The 20284-nt window shown below is 42.0% G+C and overlaps 5 non-coding genes across 5 annotated transcripts; all 5 read left to right on the top strand.

Moving 5' to 3' along the window:
• Positions 1-1696: 1696 nt before the first annotated feature.
• trnaa-agc lies at positions 1697-1769 on the top strand. The gene has a single exon. It is a non-coding gene; the product is annotated as a tRNA-Ala (tRNA).
• Positions 1770-2007: 238 nt separating this feature from the next.
• trnaa-agc lies at positions 2008-2080 on the top strand. The gene has a single exon. It is a non-coding gene; the product is annotated as a tRNA-Ala (tRNA).
• An 865-nt stretch (positions 2081-2945) lies between these two features.
• On the top strand, positions 2946-3018 carry trnaa-agc. The gene has a single exon. It is a non-coding gene; the product is annotated as a tRNA-Ala (tRNA).
• Positions 3019-15153: 12135 nt separating this feature from the next.
• On the top strand, positions 15154-15226 carry trnaa-agc. Its single transcript has one exon. It is a non-coding gene; the product is annotated as a tRNA-Ala (tRNA).
• Positions 15227-19357: 4131 nt separating this feature from the next.
• trnaa-agc lies at positions 19358-19430 on the top strand. The gene has a single exon. It is a non-coding gene; the product is annotated as a tRNA-Ala (tRNA).
• Positions 19431-20284: the final 854 nt, after the last annotated feature.

The following is a 20284-nucleotide window of genomic DNA, read 5'->3' as shown; positions in this document are numbered from 1 at the left end:
TTACTGAACTACCATGAAAAATACTTTAGACAGCTGAAGCAAGCAAACTTTAAAAAAGTATCCTTTCTTATGGACGAGGGATTTGGCAGTGCGGTCATTGAGATGTCATACTTCTTGTTGGAGGCACAGGGGGATTATCTCAAATGGTATAGAGCGCTCGTTTAGCATCCTAGAGGTATTGGGATTGATTTCCGTATCCTCCAACTATTTAGTTTGGTTCAATCAGCACACATTGTTGTTGTAGCTCTGGATACTAACCCAACAATACAACTATTTCCACCACAGGGCTTACTGCAGTCACTACTTCAACCTTTACTGAACTACCATGAAATATACTTTTAGACAGCTGAAGCAAGCAAACTTTAAAAAAAGTATCCTTTCTTATGGACGAGGGATTTGGCAGTGCGGTCATTGAGATTTCATACTTCTTGTTGGAGGCACAGTGGGATTATCTCAAATGGTATTGAGGGCTCGTTTAGCATCCTAGAGGTATTGGGATTGATTTCCGCATCCTCCAACTATTTAGTTTGGTTCAATCAGCACACATTGTTGTTGTAGCTCTGGATACTAACCCAACAATACAACTATTTCCACCACAGGGCTTACTGCAGTCACTACTTCAACCTTTACTGAACTACCATGAAAAATACTTTTAGACAGCTGAAGCAAGCAAACTTTAAAAAAAGTATCCTTTCTTATGGACGAGGGATTTGGCAGTGCGGTCATTGAGATTTCATACTTCTTGTTGGAGGCACAGGGGGATTATCTCAAATGGTATAGAGCGCTCGTTTAGCATCCTAGAGGTATTGGGATTGATTTCCGCATCCTCCAACTATTTAGTTTGGTTCAATCAGCACACATTGTTGTTGTAGCTCTGGATACTAACCCAACAATACAACTATTTCCACCACAGCGCTTACTGCAGTCACTACTTCAACCTTTACTGAACTACCATGAAAAATACTTTTAGACACCTGAAGCAAGCATACTTTAAAAAAAGTACCCCTACTTATGGACGAGGGATTTGGCAGTGCGGTCATTGAGATTTCATACTTCTTGTTGGAGGCACAGGGGGATTATCTCAAATGGTATAGAGCGCTCGTTTAGCATCCTAGAGGTATTGGGATTGATTTCCGCATCCTCCAACTATTTAGTTTGGTTCAATCAGCACACATTGTTGTTGTAGCTCTGGATACTAACCCAACAATACAACTATTTCCACCACAGCGCTTACTGCAGTCACTACTTCAACCTTTACTGAACTACCATGAAAAATACTTTTAGACAGCTGAAGCAAGCAAACTTTAAAAAAAGTATCCTTTCTTATGGACGATGGATTTGGCAGTGCGGTCATTGAGATGTCATACTTCTTGTTGGAGGCACAGGGGATTATCTCAAATGGTATAGAGCGCTCGTTTAGCATCCTAGAGGTATTGGGATTGATTTCCGCATCCTCCAACTATTTAGTTTGGTTCAATCAGCACACATTGTTGTTGTAGCTCTGGATACTAACCCAACAATACAACTATTTCCACCACAGGGCTTACTGCAGTCACTACTTCAACCTTTACTGAACTACCATGAAAAATACTTTTAGACAGCTGAAGCAAGCATACTTTAAAAAAGTATCCCTACTTATGGACGAGGGATTTGGCAGTGCTGTTATTGAGATTTCCTACTTCTTGTTGGAGGCACAGGGGGATTAGCTCAAATGGTAGAGCGCTCGCTTAGCATGCGAGAGGTAGCGGGATCGATGCCCGCATCCTCCAACTATTTAGTTTGGTTCAATCAGCACACATTGTTGTTGTAGCTCTGGATACTAACCCAACAATACAACTATTTCCACCACAGCGCTTACTGCAGTCACTACTTCAACCTTTACTGAACTACCATGAAAAATACTTTTAGACACCTGAAGCAAGCATACTTTAAAAAAGTACCCCTACTTATGGACGAGGGATTTGGCAGTGCTGTCATTGAGATTTCCTACTTCTTGTTGGAGGCACAGGGGGATTAGCTCAAATGGTAGAGCGCTCGCTTAGCATGCGAGAGGTAGCGGGATCGATGCCCGCATCCTCCAACTATTTAGTTTAGTTCAATCAGCACACATTGTTGTTGTAGCTCTGGATACTAACCCAACAATACAACTATTTCCACCACGGGGCTTACTTCAGTCACTACTTCAACCTTTACTGAACTACCATGAAAAATACTTTTAGACAGCTGAAGCAAGCAAACTTTAAAAAAAGTATCCTTTCTTATGGACGAGTGATTTGGCAGTGCGGTCATTGAGATGTCATACTTCTTGTTGGAGGCACAGGGGGATTATCTCAAATGGTATAGAGCGCTCGTTTAGCATCCTAGAGGTATTGGGATTGATTTCCGCATCCTCCAACTATTTAGTTTGGTTCAATCAGCACACATTGTTGTTGTAGCTCTGGATACTAACCCAACAATACAACTATTTCCACCACAGGGCTTACTGCAGTCACTATTTCAACCTTTACTGAACTACCATGAAAATTAATTTTAGACAGCTGAAGCAAGCATACTTTTTAAAAAGTATCCCTTCTTATGGACGAAGGATTTGGCAGTACGGTCATTGAGATTTCCTACTTCTTGTTAGAGGCACAGGGGGATTAGCTCAAATGGTAGAGCGCTTGCTTAGCATGCGAGAGGTATTGGGATTGATTTCCGCATCCTCCAACTATTTAGTTTGGTTCAATCAGCACACATTGTTGTTGTAGCTCTGGATACTAACCCAACAATACAACTATTTCCACCACAGCGCTTACTGCAGTCACTACTTCAACCTTTACTGAACTACCATGAAAAATACTTTTAGACACCTGAAGCAAGCATACTTTAAAAAAAGTACCCCTACTTATGGACGAGGGATTTGGCAGTGCTGTCATTGAGATTTCCTACTTCTTGTTGGAGGCACAGGGGGATTAGCTCAAATGGTAGAGCGCTCGCTTAGCATGCGAGAGGTAGCGGGATCGATGCCCGCATCCTCCAACTATTTAGTTTAGTTCAATCAGCACACATTGTTGTTGTAGCTCTGGATACTAACCCAACAATACAACTATTTCCACCACGGGGCTTACTCAGTCACTACTTCAACCTTTACTGAACTACCATGAAAAATACTTTTAGACAGCTGAAGCAAGCAAACTTTAAAAAAAGTATCCTTTCTTATGGACGAGGGATTTGGCAGTGCGGTCATTGAGATGTCATACTTCTTGTTGGAGGCACAGGGGATTATCTCAAATGGTATAGAGCGCTCGTTTAGCATCCTAGAGGTATTGGGATTGATTTCCGCATCCTCCAACTATTTAGTTTGGTTCAATCAGCACACATTGTTGTTGTAGCTCTGGATACTAACCCAACAATACAACTATTTCCACCACAGGGCTTACTGCAGTCACTACTTCAACCTTTACTGAACTACCATGAAAAATACTTTTAGACAGCTGAAGCAAGCATACTTTAAAAAAAGTATCCCTACTTATGGACGAGGGATTTGGCAGTGCTGTTATTGAGATTTCCTACTTCTTGTTGGAGGCACAGGGGATTAGCTCAAATGGTAGAGCGCTCGCTTAGCATGCGAGAGGTAGCGGGATCGATGCCCGCATCCTCCAACTATTTAGTTTAGTTCAATCAGCACACATTGTTGTTGTAGCTCTGGATACTAACCCAACAATACAACTATTTCCACCACGGGGCTTACTTCAGTCACTACTTCAACCTTTACTGAACTACCATGAAAAATACTTTTAGACAGCTGAAGCAAGCAAACTTTAAAAAAAGTATCCTTTCTTATGGACGAGGGATTTGGCAGTGCGGTCATTGAGATTTCATACTTCTTGTTGGAGGCACAGGGGGATTATCTCAAATGGTATAGAGCGCTCGTTTAGCATCCTAGAGGTATTGGGATTGATTTCCGCATCCTCCAACTATTTAGTTTGGTTCAATCAGCACACATTGTTGTTGTAGCTCTGGATACTAACCCAACAATACAACTATTTCCACCACAGGGCTTACTGCAGTCACTACTTCAACCTTTACTGAACTACCATGAAAAATACTTTTAGACAGCTGAAGCAAGCAAACTTTAAAAAAGTATCCTTTCTTATGGACGAGGGATTTGGCAGTGCGGTCATTGAGATTTCATACTTCTTGTTGGAGGCACAGGGGGATTATCTCAAATGGTATAGAGCGCTCGTTTAGCATCCTAGAGGTATTGGGATTGATTTCCGCATCCTCCAACTATTTAGTTTGGTTCAATCAGCACACATTGTTGTTGTAGCTCTGGATACTAACCCAACAATACAACTATTTCCACCACAGCGCTTACTGCAGTCACTACTTCAACCTTTACTGAACTACCATGAAAAATACTTTTAGACACCTGAAGCAAGCATACTTTTAAAAAAGTACCCCTACTTATGGACGAGGGATTTGGCAGTGCTGTCATTGAGATTTCCTACTTCTTGTTGGAGGCACAGGGGGATTAGCTCAAATGGTAGAGCGCTCGCTTAGCATGCGAGAGGTAGTGGGATTGATGCCTGCATCCTCCAACTATTTAGTTTAGTTCAATCAGCACACATTGTTGTTGTAGCTCTGGATACTAACCCAACAATACAACTATTTCCACCACGGGGCTTACTTCAGTCACTACTTCAACCTTTACTGAACTACCATGAAAAATACTTTTAGACAGCTGAAGCAAGCAAACTTTAAAAAAGTATCCTTTCTTATGGACGAGGGATTTGGCAGTGCGGTCATTGAGATGTCATACTTCTTGTTGGAGGCACAGGGGGATTATCTCAAATGGTATAGAGCGCTCGTTTAGCATCCTAGAGGTATTGGGATTGATTTCCGCATCCTCCAACTATTTAGTTTGGTTCAATCAGCACACATTGTTGTTGTAGCTCTGGATACTAACCCAACAATACAACTATTTCCACCACAGGGCTTACTGCAGTCACTACTTCAACCTTTACTGAACTACCATGAAAAATACTTTTAGACAGCTGAAGCAAGCATACTTAAAAAAAAAGTATCTTTCTTATGGACGAGGGATTTGGCAGTGCGGTCATTGAGATTTCATACTTCTTGTTGGAGGAACAGGGGGATTATCTCAAATGGTATAGAGCGCTCGTTTAGCATCCTAGAGGTATTGGGATTGATTTCCGCATCCTCCAACTATTTAGTTTGGTTCAATCAGCACACATTGTTGTTGTAGCTCTGGATACTAACCCAACAATACAACTATTTCCACCACAGCGCTTACTGCAGTCACTACTTCAACCTTTACTGAACTACCATGAAAAATACTTTTAGACACCTGAAGCAAGCATACTTTAAAAAAAGTACCCCTACTTATGGACGAGGGATTTGGCAGTGCGGTCATTGAGATTTCATACTTCTTGTTGGAGGCACAGGGGGATTATCTCAAATGGTATAGAGCGCTCGTTTAGCATCCTAGAGGTATTGGGATTGATTTCCGCATCCTCCAACTATTTAGTTTGGTTCAATCAGCACACATTGTTGTTGTAGCTCTGGATACTAACCCAACAATACAACTATTTCCACCACGGGGCTTACTTCAGTCACTACTTCAACCTTTACTGAACTACCATGAAAAATACTTTTAGACAGCTGAAGCAAGCAAACTTTAAAAAAAGTATCCTTTCTTATGGACGAGGGATTTGGCAGTGCGGTCATTGAGATGTCATACTTCTTGTTGGAGGCACAGGGGATTATCTCAAATGGTATAGAGCGCTCGTTTAGCATCCTAGAGGTATTGGGATTGATTTCCGCATCCTCCAACTATTTAGTTTGGTTCAATCAGCACACATTGTTGTTGTAGCTCTGGATACTAACCCAACAATACAACTATTTCCACCACAGGGCTTACTGCAGTCACTACTTCAACCTTTACTGAACTACCATGAAAAATACTTTTAGACAGCTGAAGCAAGCATACTTTTAAAAAAAGTATCCTTTCTTATGGACGAGGGATTTGGCAGTGCGGTCATTGAGATTTCATACTTCTTGTTGGAGGCACAGAGGGATTATCTCAAATGGTAGAGCGCTCTCTTAGCATGCGAGAGGTAGCGGGATCGATGCCCGCATCCTCCAACTATTTAGTTTAGTTCAATCAGCACACATTGTTGTTGTAGCTCTGGATACTAACCCAACAATACAACTATTTCCACCACGGGGCTTACTGCAGTCACTACTTCAACCATTACTGAACTACCATGAAAAATACTTTTAGACAGCTGAAGCAAGCATACTTTAAAAAAAAGTATCTTTCTTATGGACGAGGGATTTGGCAGTGCTGTTATTGAGATTTCCTACTTCTTGTTGGAGGCACAGGGGGATTAGCTCAAATGGTAGAGCGCTCGCATTAGCATGCGAGAGGTAGTGGGATCGACCTTTACTGAACTACCATGAAAAATACTTTTAGACAGCTGAAGCAAGCATACTTTAAAAAAAAGTATCCTTTCTTATGGACGAGGGATTTGGCAGTGCGGTCATTGAGATTTCATACTTCTTGTTGGAGGCACAGGGGGATTATCTCAAATGGTAGAGCGCTTGCTTAGCATGCGAGAGGTAGTGGGATCGATGCCCGCATCCTCCAACTATTTAGTTTAGTTCAATCAGCACACATTGTTGTTGTAGCTCTGGATACTAACCCAACAATACAACTATTTCCACCACGGGGCTTACTGCAGTCACTACTTCAACCTTTACTGAACTACCATGAAGAATACTTTTAGACAGCTGAAGCAAGCATACTTTAAAAAAAAAAAAGTATCTTTCTTATGGACGAGGGATTTGGCAGTGCTGTTATTGAGATTTCCTACTTCTTGTTGGAGGCACAGGGGGATTAGCTCAAATGGTAGAGCGCTCGCTTAGCATGCGAGAGGTAGTGGGATCGACCTTTACTGAACTACCATGAAAAATACTTTTACACAGCTGAAGCAAGCACTTAAAAAAAAAATTATCTTTCTTATGGACGAGGGATTTGGCAGTGCGGTCATTGAGATTTCATACTTCTTGTTGGAGGCACAGGGGGATTATCTCAAATGGTATAGAGCGCTCGCTTAGCATCCTAGAGGTAGCGGGATCGATGCCCGCATCCTCCAACTATTTAGTTTGGTTCAATCAGCACACATTGTTGTTGTAGCTTTGGATACTAACCCAACAATACAACTATTTCCAACACTGGGCTTACTTCAGTCACTACTTCAACCTTTACTGAACTACCATGAAAAATACTTTTAGACAGCTGAAGCAAGCAAACTTTAAAAAAAGTATCCTTTCTTATGGACGAGGGATTTGGCAGTGCGGTCATTGAGATTTCATACTTCTTGTTGGAGGCACAGGGGGATTATCTCAAATGGTATAGAGCGCTCGTTTAGCATCCTAGAGGTATTGGGATTGATTTCCGCATCCTCCAACTATTTAGTTTGGTTCAATCAGCACACATTGTTGTTGTAGCTCTGGATACTAACCCAACAATACAACTATTTCCACCACTGGGCTTACTGCAGTCACTACTTCAACCTTTACTGAACTACCATGAAAAATACTTTTAGACACCTGAAGCAAGCATACTTTAAAAAAAGTATCCTTTCTTATGGACGAGGGATTTGGCAGTGCGGTCATTGAGATTTCATACTTCTTGTTGGAGGCACAGGGGGATTATCTCAAATGGTATAGAGCGCTCGTTTAGCATCCTAGAGGTATTGGGATTGATTTCCGCATCCTCCAACTATTTAGTTTGGTTCAATCAGCACACATTGTTGTTGTAGCTCTGGATACTAACCCAACAATACAACTATTTCCACCACAGGGCTTACTGCAGTCACTACTTCAACCTTTACTGAACTACCATGAAAAATACTTTTAGACAGCTGAAGCAAGCATACTTAAAAAAAAAGTATCTTTCTTATGGACGAGGGATTTGGCAGTGCGGTCATTGAGATTTCATACTTCTTGTTGGAGGAACAGGGGGATTATCTCAAATGGTATAGAGCGCTCGTTTAGCATCCTAGAGGTATTGGGATTGATTTCCGCATCCTCCAACTATTTAGTTTGGTTCAATCAGCACACATTGTTGTTGTAGCTCTGGATACTAACCCAACAATACAACTATTTCCACCACAGCGCTTACTGCAGTCACTACTTCAACCTTTACTGAACTACCATGAAAAATACTTTTAGACACCTGAAGCAAGCATACTTAAAAAAAAGTACCCCTACTTATGGACGAGGGATTTGGCAGTGCGGTCATTGAGATTTCATACTTCTTGTTGGAGGCACAGGGGGATTATCTCAAATGGTATAGAGCGCTCGTTTAGCATCCTAGAGGTATTGGGATTGATGCCCGCATCCTCCAACTATTTAGTTTGGTTCAATCAGCACACATTGTTGTTGTAGCTCTGGATACTAACCCAACAATACAACTATTTCCACCACGGGGCTTACTTCAGTCACTACTTCAACCTTTACTGAACTACCATGAAAAATACTTTTAGACAGCTGAAGCAAGCAAACTTTAAAAAAGTATCCTTTCTTATGGACGAGGGATTTGGCAGTGCGGTCATTGAGATGTCATACTTCTTGTTGGAGGCACAGGGGGATTATCTCAAATGGTATAGAGCGCTCGTTTAGCATCCTAGAGGTATTGGGATTGATTTCCGCATCCTCCAACTATTTAGTTTGGTTCAATCAGCACACATTGTTGTTGTAGCTCTGGATACTAACCCAACAATACAACTATTTCCACCACAGGGCTTACTGCAGTCACTACTTCAACCTTTACTGAACTACCATGAAAAATACTTTTAGACAGCTGAAGCAAGCATACTTTTAAAAAAAGTATCCTTTCTTATGGACGAGGGATTTGGCAGTGCGGTCATTGAGATTTCATACTTCTTGTTGGAGGCACAGAGGGATTATCTCAAATGGTAGAGCGCTCTCTTAGCATGCGAGAGGTAGCGGGATCGATGCCCGCATCCTCCAACTATTTAGTTTAGTTCAATCAGCACACATTGTTGTTGTAGCTCTGGATACTAACCCAACAATACAACTATTTCCACCACGGGGCTTACTGCAGTCACTACTTCAACCATTACTGAACTACCATGAAGAATACTTTTAGACAGCTGAAGCAAGCATACTTTAAAAAAAAAGTATCTTTCTTATGGACGAGGGATTTGGCAGTGCTGTTATTGAGATTTCCTACTTCTTGTTGGAGGCACAGGGGGATTAGCTCAAATGGTAGAGCGTTCAAATACATTGTTGTTGCAGCTCGCTATTTAGCAATGCGAGAGGATACTAACCCAACAATACAACTATTTAGTGGGATCGACCTTTACTGAACTACCATGAAAAATACTTTTAGACAGCTGAAGCAAGCATACTTTAAAAAAAAGTATCCTTTCTTATGGACGAGGGATTTGGCAGTGCGGTCATTGAGATTTCATACTTCTTGTTGGAGGCACAGGGGGATTATCTCAAATGGTAGAGCGCTTGCTTAGCATGCGAGAGGTAGTGGGATCGATGCCCGCATCCTCCAACTATTTAGTTTAGTTCAATCAGCACACATTGTTGTTGTAGCTCTGGATACTAACCCAACAATACAACTATTTCCACCACGGGGCTTACTGCAGTCACTACTTCAACCTTTACTGAACTACCATGAAGAATACTTTTAGACAGCTGAAGCAAGCATACTTTAAAAAAAAAGTATCTTTCTTATGGACGAGGGATTTGGCAGTGCTGTTATTGAGATTTCCTACTTCTTGTTGGAGGCACAGGGGGATTAGCTCAAATGGTAGAGCGCTCGCTTAGCATGCGAGAGGTAGTGGGATCGACCTTTACTGAACTACCATGAAAAATACTTTTACACAGCTGAAGCAAGCACTTAAAAAAAAAATTATCTTTCTTATGGACGAGGGATTTGGCAGTGCGGTCATTGAGATTTCATACTTCTTGTTGGAGGCACAGGGGGATTATCTCAAATGGTATAGAGCGCTCGCTTAGCATCCTAGAGGTATTGGGATCGATTCCGCATCCTCCAACTATTTAGTTTGGTTCAATCAGCACACATTGTTGTTGTAGCTTTGGATACTAACCCAACAATACAACTATTTCCAACACTGGGCTTACTGCAGTCACTACTTCAACCTTTACTGAACTACCATGAAAAATACTTTTAGACAGCTGAAGCAAGCAAACTTTTAAAAAAAGTATCCTTTCTTATGGACGAGGGATTTGGCAGTGCGGTCATTGAGATTTCATACTTCTTGTTGGAGGCACAGGGGGATTATCTCAAATGGTATAGAGCGCTCGTTTAGCATCCTAGAGGTATTGGGATTGATTTCCGCATCCTCCAACTATTTAGTTTGGTTCAATCAGCACACATTGTTGTTGTAGCTCTGGATACTAACCCAACAATACAACTATTTCCACCACAGCGCTTACTGCAGTCACTACTTCAACCTTTACTGAACTACCATGAAAAATACTTTTAGACAGCTGAAGCAAGCATACTTTAAAAAAGTACCCTTTCTTATGGACGAGGGATTTGGCAGTGCGGTCATTGAGATTTCATACTTCTTGTTGGAGGCACAGGGGGATTATCTCAAATGGTATAGAGCGCTCGTTTAGCATCCTAGAGGTATTGGGATTGATTTCCGCATCCTCCAACTATTTAGTTTGGTTCAATCAGCACACATTGTTGTTGTAGCTCTGGATACTAACCCAACAATACAACTATTTCCACCACAGCGCTTACTGCAGTCACTACTTCAACCTTTACTGAACTACCATGAAAAATACTTTTAGACAGCTGAAGCAAGCATACTTTTACCCCTACTTATGGAAATTTGGCAGTGCTGTCATTGAGATTTCCTTTCTTGTTGGAGGCGCAGGGGGATTAGCTCAAATGGCAGAGCACTCGTAGCATGTTGAGATGCCTGCATCCTCCAACTATTTAGAGGGATTTCAGTGCGGTCATTGAGATTTCATACTTCTTGTTGAAGGAACAGGGGATTAGCTCAAATGGTAGAGCGCTCGCTTAGCATGTGAGAGGAGCGGGATTGATGTCTGCATCCTCCAACTATTTAGTTTGGTTCAATCAGCACACATTGTTGTTGTAGCTCTGGATACTAACCCAACAATACAACTATTTCCACCACTGGGCTTACTGCAGTCACTACTTCAACCTTTACTGAACTACCATGAAAAATACTTTTAGACAGCTGAAGCAAGCATACTTTTTAAAAAGTATCCTTTCTTATGGACGAGGGATTTGGCAGTGCGGTCATTGAGATTTCATACTTCTTGTTGAGGTGCAGGGGGATTAGCTCAAATTGTAGAGCGCTCGCTTAGCATGCGAGAGGTAGCGGGATCGATGCCCGCATCCTCCAACTATTTAGTTTGGTTCAATCAGCACACATTGTTGTTGTAGCTCTGGATACTAACCCAACAATACAACTATTTCTACCACAGGTCTTACTGCAGTCACTACTTCAACCTTTACTGAACTACCATAAAAAATACTTTTAGACAGCTGATGCAAGCATACTTTTTAAAAAGTATCCTTTCTTATGGACAAGGGATTTGGCAGTGCGGTCATTGAGATTTCATACTTCTCATTGGAGCGCAGGGGATTAGCTCAAATGGTACAGCGCTCGCTTAGCATGTGATAGGTAGCGGGATCGATGCCTGCATCCTCCAACTATTTAGTTTGGTTCAATCAGCACACATTGTTGTTGAAGCTCTGGATACTAACCCAACAATACAACTATTTCCACCACTGGGCTCACTGCAGTCACTACTTCAACCTTTACTGAACTACCATGAAAAATACTTTTAGACAGCTGAAGCAAGCATACTTTTTAAAAGATAAAAGATTTATCCTTTCTTGTTGGAGGCGCAGGGGGAGCTCAAATTGCTTAGCAGTGCGGTCATGCCTGAATTTCATTTGGCAGTTCATTGTTGAGGAACAGGGGGATTAGCTCAAATGGTAGAGCGCTCGCTTAGCATGTGAGAGGGAGCGGGATTGATGCCTGCATCCTCCAACTATTTAGTTTGGTTCAATCAGCACACATTGTTGTTGTAGCTCTGGATACTAACCCAACAATACAACTATTTCCACCACTGGGCTTACTGCAGTCACTACTTCAACCTTTACTGAACTACCATGAAAAAAACTTTTAGACAGCTGAAGCAAGCATACTTTTTAAAAAGTATCATTTCTAATGGACGAGGGATTTGGCAGTGCGGTCATTGAGATTTCATAATTCATGTTGGAGGTGCATTGGGATTAGCTCAAATGGTAGAGCGCTCGCTTAGCATGCGAGAGGTAGCGGGATCGATGCCCGCATCCTCCAACTATTTAGTTTGGTTCAATCAGCACACATTGTTGTTGTAGCTCTGGATACTAACCCAACAATACAACTATTTCCACCACTGGTCTTACTGCAGTCACTACTTCAACCTTTACTGAACTACCATAAAAAATACTTTTAGACAGCTGATGCAAGCATACTTTTTAAAAAGTATCCTTTCTTATGGACAAGGGATTTGGCAGTGCGGTCATTGAGATTTCATACTTCTGATTGGAGCCGCAGGGGGATTAGCTCAAATGGTAGAGCGCTCGCTTCGCATGCGAGAGGTAGCGGGATTGATGCCTGCATCCTCCAACTATTTAGTTTGGTTCAATCAGCACACATTGTTGTTGTAGCTCTGGATACTAACTCAACAATACAACTATTTCCACCACTGGGCTTACTGCAGTCACTACTTCAACCTTTACTGAACTACCATGAAAAATACTTTTAGACAGCTGAAGCAAGCATACTTTTTAAAAAGTATCCTTTCTTATGGACGAGGGATTTGGCAGTGCGGTCATTGAGATTTCATACTTCTGATTGGAGCTGCAGGGGGATTAGCTCAAATGGTAGAGCGCTCGCTTAGCATGTGAGAGGTAGCGGGATCGATACCTGCATCCTCCAACTATTTAGTTTGGTTCAATCAGCACACATTGTTGTTGTAGCTCTGGATACAAACCCAACAATACAACTATTTCCACCACTGGATTTACTGCAGTCACCACTTCAACCTTTACTGAACTACCATGAAAAATACTTTTAGACAGCTGAAGCAAGCATACTTTAAAAAAAGTATCCTTTCTTATGGACGAGGGATTTGGCAGTGCGGTCATTGAGATTTCATACTTCTTGTTGGATGAACAGGGGATTAGCTCAAATGGTAGAGCGCTTGCTTCGCATGCGAGAGGTAGCGGGATCGATGCCTGCATTCTCCAACTATTTAGTTTGGTTCAATCAGCACACATTGTTGTTGTAGCTCTGGATACTAACTCAACAATACAACTATTCCCACCACTGGGCTTACTGCAGTCACTACTTCAACCTTTACTGAAGTACCATAAAAAATACTTTTAGACAGCTGAAGCAAGCATACTTTTTAAAAAGTATCCTTTCTTATGGACGAGGGATTTGGCAGTGCGGTCATTGAGAATTCATACTTCTGATAGGAGCTGCAGGGGGATTAGCTCAAATGGTAGAGCGCTTGCTTAGCATGTGAGAGGTAGCGGGATCGATACCTGCATCCTCCAACTATTTAGTTTGGTTCAATCAGCACACATTGTTGTTGTAGCTCTGGATACTAACCCAACAATACAACTATTTCCACCACTGGGCTTACTGCAGTCACTACTTCAACCTTTACTGAACTACCATGAAAAAAACTTTTAGACAGCTGAAGCAAGCATACTTTTTAAAAAGTATCATTTCTAATGGACGAGGGATTTGGCAGTGCGGTCATTGAGATTTCATAATTCATGTTGGAGGTGCATTGGGATTAGCTCAAATGGTAGAGCGCTCGCTTAGCATGCGAGAGGTAGCGGGATCGATGCCCGCATCCTCCAACTATTTAGTTTGGTTCAATCAGCACACATTGTTGTTGTAGCTCTGGATACTAACCCAACAATACAACTATTTCCACCACAGGCTTACTGCAGTCACTACTTCAACCTTTACTGAACTACCATAAAAAATACTTTTAGACAGCTGATGCAAGCATACTTTTTAAAAAGTATCCTTTCTTATGGACGAGGGATTTGGCAGTGCGGTCATTGAGATTTCATACTTCTGATTGGAGCCGCAGGGGGATTAGCTCAAATGGTAGAGCGCTCGCTTAGCATGCGAGAGGTAGCTGGATTGATGCCTGCATTCTCCAACTATTTAGTTTGGTTCAATCAGCACACATTGTTGTTGTAGCTCTGGATACTAACTCAACAATACAACTATTTCCCACCACTGGGCTTACTGCAGTCACTACTTCAACCTTTACTGAAGTACCATGAAAAATACTTTTAGACAGCTGAAGCAAGCATACTTTTTAAAAAGTATCCTTTCTTATGGACGAGGGATTTGGCAGTGCGGTCATTGAGATTTCATTCTTCTGATTGGAGCTGCAGGGGATTAGCTCAAATGGTAGAGCGCTCGCTTAGCATGTGAGAGGTAGCGGGATCGATGCCTGCATCCTCCAACTATTTAGTTTGGTTCAATCAGCACACATTGTTGTTGTAGCTCTGGATACTAACCCAACAATACAACTATTTCCACCACTGGGCTTACTGCAGTCACTACTTCAACCTTTACTGAACTACCATGAAAAATACTTTTAGACAGCTGAAGCAAGCATACTTTAAAAAAAAGTATCCTTTCTTATGGACGAGGGATTTGGCAGTGCGGTCATTGAGATTTCATACTTCTTGTTGGAGCTGCAGGGGGATTAGCTCAAATGGTAGAGCGCTCGCTTAGCATGTGAGAGGTAGCGGGATCGATGCCTGCATCCTCCAACTATTTAGTTTGGTTCAATCAGCACACATTGTTGTTGTAGCTCTGGATACTAACCCAACAATACAACTATTTCCACCACTGGGCTTACTGCAGTCACTACTTCAACCTTTACTGAACTACCATGAAAAATACTTTTAGACAGCTGAAGCAAGCATACTTTTTAAAAAGTATCCTTTCTTATGGACGAGGGATTTGGCAGTGCGGTCATTGAGATTTCATACTTCTTGTTGGAGGTGCAGGGGGATTAGCTCAAATGGTAGAGCGCTTGCTTAGCATGCGAGAGGTAGCGGGATCGATGCCCGCATCCTCCAACTATTTAGTTTGGTTCAATCAGCACACATTGTTGTTGTAGCTCTGGATACTAACCCAACAATACAACTATTTCCACCACTGGGCTTACTGCAGTCACTACTTCAACCTTTACTGAACTACCATAAAAAAATATTTTTAGACAGCTGAAGCAAGCATACTTTTTAAAAAGTATCCTTTCTTATGGACGAGGGATTTGGCAGTGCGGTCATTGAGATTTCATACTTCTTGATTGGAGGCAGGGGATTAGCTCAAATGGTAGAGCGCTCGCTTAGCATGCGAGAGGTAGCGGGATTGATGCCTGCATCCTCCAACTATTTAGTTTGGTTCAATCAGCACACATTGTTGTTGTAGCTCTGGATACTAACTCAACAATACAACTATTTCCACCACTGGGCTTACTGCAGTCACTACTTCAACCTTTACTGAACTACCATGAAAAATACTTTTAGACAGCTGAAGCAAGCATACTTTTTAAAAAGTATACTTTCTTATGGACGAGGGATTTGGCAGTGCGGTCATTGAGATTTCATACTTCTTGTTTGGAGGCACAGGGGGATTAGCTCAAATGGTAGAGCGCTCGCTTAGCATGTGAGAGGTAGCGGGATCGATACCTGCATCCTCCAACTATTTAGTTTGGTTCAATCAGCACACATTGTTGTTGTAGCTCTGGATACTAACCCAACAATACAACTATTTCCACCACTGGGCTTACTGCAGTCACTACTTCAACCTTTACTGAACTACCATGAAAAAATACTTTTAGACAGCTGAAGCAAGCATACTTTTAAAAAAGTATCCTTTCTTATGGACGAGGGATTTGGCAGTACAGTCATTGAGATTTCATACTTCTTGTTGGAGTTGCAGGGGATTAGCTCAAATGGTAGAGCGCTCGCTTAGCATGTGAGAGGTAGCGGGATTGATGCCCGCATCCTCCAACTATTTAGTTTGGTTCAATCAGCACACATTGTTGTTGTAGCTCTGGATACTAACCCAACAATACAACTATTTCCACCACTGGGCTTACTGCAGTCACTACTTCAACCTTTACTGAACTACCATAAAAAAATATTTTTAGACAGCTGAAGCAAGCATACTTTTTAAAAAAGTATCCTTTCTTATGGACGAGGGATTTGGCAGTGCGGTCATTGAGATTTCATACTTCTTGATTGGAGGCGCAGGGGGATTAGCTCAAATGGTAGAGCGCTTGCTTAGCATGTGAGAGGTAGCGGGATCGATGCCTGCATCCTCCAACTATTTAGTTTGGTTCAATCAGCACACATTGTTGTTGTAGCTCTGGATACTAACCCAACAATACAACTATTTCCACCACTGGGCTTACTGCAGTCACTACTTCAACCTTTACTGAACTACCATGAAAAATACTTTTAGACAGCTGAAGCAAGCATACTTTTTAAAAAAGTATCCTTTCTTATGGACGAGGGATTTGGCAGTGCGGTCATTGAGATTTCATACTTCTTGTTGGAGGCGCAGGGGATTAGCTCAAATGGCAGAGCACTTGCTTAGCATGTGAGCATTGGTTAGCGGGATAACCCAACAATGCCTGCATCCTCCAACTATTTAGAGGGATTTGGCAGTGCGGTCATTGAGATTTCATACTTCTGTTGAAGGAACAGCAGGGGGATTAGCTCAAATGGTAGAGCGCTCCTTAGCATGTGAGAGGGAGCGGGATCGATGCCCGCATCCTCCAACTATTTAGTTTGGTTCAATCAGCACACATTGTTGTTGTAGCTCTGGATACTAACCCAACAATACAACTATTTCCACCACTGGGCTTACTGCAGTCACTACTTCAACCTTTACTGAACTACCATGAAAAATACTTTTAGACAGCTGAAGCAAGCATACTTTTTAAAAAGTATCCTTTCTTATGGACGAGGGATTTGGCAGTGCGGTCATTGAGATTTCATACTTCTTGATTGGAGGCAGGGGGATTAGCTCAAATGGTAGAGCGCTCGCTTAGCATGTGAGAGGTAGTGGGATCGATGCCTGCATCCTCCAACTATTTAGTTTGGTTCAATCAGCACACATTGTTGTTGTAGCTCTGGATACTAACCCAACAATACAACTATTTCCACCACTGGGCTTACTGCAGTCACTACTTCAACCTTTACTGAACTACCATGAAAAATACTTTTAGACAGCTGAAGCAAGCATACTTTAAAAAAAGTATCCTTTCTTATGGACGAGGGATTTGGCAGTGCGGTCATTGAGATTTCATACTTCTTGTTGGAGCTGCAGGGGGATTAGCTCAAATGGTAGAGCGCTCGCTTAGCATGTGAGAGGTAGTGGGATCGATGCCTGCATCCTCCAACTATTTAGTTTGGTTCAATCAGCACACATTGTTGTTGTAGCTCTGGATACTAACCCAACAATACAACTATTTCCACCACTGGGCTTACTGCAGTCACTACTTCAACCTTTACTGAACTACCATGAAAAATACTTTTAGACAGCTGAAGCAAGCATACTTTAAAAAAGTATCCTTTCTTATGGACGAGGGATTTGGCAGTGCGGTCATTGAGATTTCATACTTCTTGTTGGAGGTGCAGGGGGATTAGCTCAAATGGTAGAGCGCTCGCTTAGCATGGAGCGGAATCGATGCCCGCATCCTCCAACTATTGCAGTTGGTAGCTCTGGATACTAACCCAACAATACAACTATTTATGCTTCTGCATCCTCAAATGAAAAATACTTTTTGAAGGCGCTTTCATTGAGATTTCATATTGAGATTTCTTGTTGAAGGCAGGGGATTAGCTCAAATGGTAGAGCGCTTGCTTAGCATGTGAGAGGTAGCGGGATTGATGCCTGCATCCTCCAACTATTTAGTTTGGTTCAATCAGCACACATTGTTGTTGTAGCTCTGGATACTAACCCAACAATACAACTATTTCCACCACTGGGCTTACTGCAGTCACTACTTCAACCTTTACTGAACTACCATGAAAAATACTTTTAGACAGCTGAAGCAAGCATACTTTTAAAAATTATCCTTTCTTATGGACGAGGGATTTGGCAGTGCGGTCATTGAGATTTCATACTTCTTGTTGGAGGTGCAGGGGGATTAGCTCAAATGGTAGAGCGCTCGCTTAGCATGAGAGGTAGCGGGATCGATGCCTGCATCCTCCAACTATTTAGTTTGGTTCAATCAGCACACATTGTTGTTGTAGCTCTGGATACTAACCCAACAATACAACTATTTCCACCACTGGGCTTACTGCAGTCACTACTTCAACCTTTACTGAACTACCATGAAAAATACTTTTAGACAGCTGAAGCAAGCATACTTTTTAAAAAGTATCCTTTCTTATGGACGAGGGATTTGGCAGTGCGGTCATTGAGATTTCATACTTCTTGTTGGAGGTGCAGGGGGATTAGCTCAAATGGTAGAGCGCTCGCTTTGCAGAGCGGGGGCATCCTCCAACTATTTATTACTGCAGCCTGCTCCAAATGGATTTGGCAGTGCGGTCATTGAGATTTCATACTTCATTGGAGCTGCAGGGGATTAGCTCAAATGGTAGAGCGCTCGCTTAGCATGTGAGAGGTATGCCTGCATCCTCCAACTATTTAGTTTGGTTCAATCAGCACACATTGTTGTTGTAGCTCTGGATACTAACCCAACAATACAACTATTTCCACCACTGGGCTTACTGCAGTCACTACTTCAACCTTTACTGAACTACCATGAAAAATACTTTTAGACAGCTGAAGCAAGCATACTTTTTAGAAAGTATCCTTTCTTATGGACGAGGAATTTGGCAGTGCGGTCATTGAGATTTCATACTTCTTGTTGGAGGTGCAGGGGATTAGCTCAAATGGTAGAGTGCTCGCTTAGCATGTGAGAGGTAGCGGGATCGATGCCTGCATCCTCCAACTATTTAGTTTGGTTCAATCAGCACACATTGTTGTTGTAGCTCTGGATACTAACCCAACAATACAACTATTTCCACCACTGGGCTTACTGCAGTCACTACTTCAACCTTTACTGAACTACCATGAAAAATACTTTTAGACAGCTGAAGCAAGCATACTTTTAAAAAAGTATCCTTTCTTATGGACGAGGGATTTGGCAGTGCGGTCATTGAGATTTCATACTTCTTGTTGGAGGTGCAGGGGGATTAGCTCAAATGGTAGAGCGCTCGCTTAGCATGTGAGAGGTAGCGGGATCGATGCCCGCATCCTCCAACTATTTAGTTTGGTTCAATCAGCACACATTGTTGTTGTAGCTCTGGATACTAACCCAACAATACAACTATTTCCACCACCTGGCTTACTGCAGTCACTACTTCAACCTTTACTGAACTACCATGAAAAATACTTTTAGACAGCTGAAGCAAGCATACTTTTAAAAAGTATCCTTTCTTATGGAAAGGGATTTGGCAGTGCGGTCATTGAGATTTCATACTTCTTGATTGGAGCTGCAGGGGGATTAGCTCAAATGGTAGAGCGCTGCTTAGCATGTGAGAGGTAGCGGGATCGATGCCCGCATCCTCCAACTATTTAGTTTGGTTCAATCAGCACACATTGTTGTTGTAGCTCTGGATACTAACCCAACAATACAACTATTTCCACCACTGGGCTTACTGCAGTCACTACTTCAACCTTTACTGAACTACCATGAAAAATACTTTTAGACAGCTGAAGCAAGCATACTTTTTAAAAAGTATCCTTTCTTATGGACGAGGGATTTGGCAGTGCGGTCATTGAGATTTCATACTTCTAGTTGTAGAGCGGCATGTGAGGAGCGGGATAGCTCAACTATTTAGTTTGGTTCAATCAGAGCAGCTCTGGATACTAACCCAACAATACAACTATTTCCACCAGGCTTAGCAGGGATACTGACTACCTCATCCTCCAACTATTTAAAAGTATCCTTTCAAGACGGGATTTGGCAGTGCGGTCATTGAGATTTCATACTTCTTGTTGAAGGAACAGGGGATTGCTCAAATGTAGAGCGCTCGCTTAGCATGTGAGAGGTAGCGGGATTGATGCCTTCATCCTCCAACTATTTAGTTTGGTTCAATCAGCACACATTGTTG

This window comes from Oncorhynchus gorbuscha, linkage group LG23 (genome assembly GCF_021184085.1).
Source record: "Oncorhynchus gorbuscha isolate QuinsamMale2020 ecotype Even-year linkage group LG23, OgorEven_v1.0, whole genome shotgun sequence".
Classification (NCBI taxonomy): domain Eukaryota; kingdom Metazoa; phylum Chordata; class Actinopteri; order Salmoniformes; family Salmonidae; genus Oncorhynchus; species Oncorhynchus gorbuscha.
This window is presented reverse-complemented; position numbering and strand designations above follow the sequence as displayed.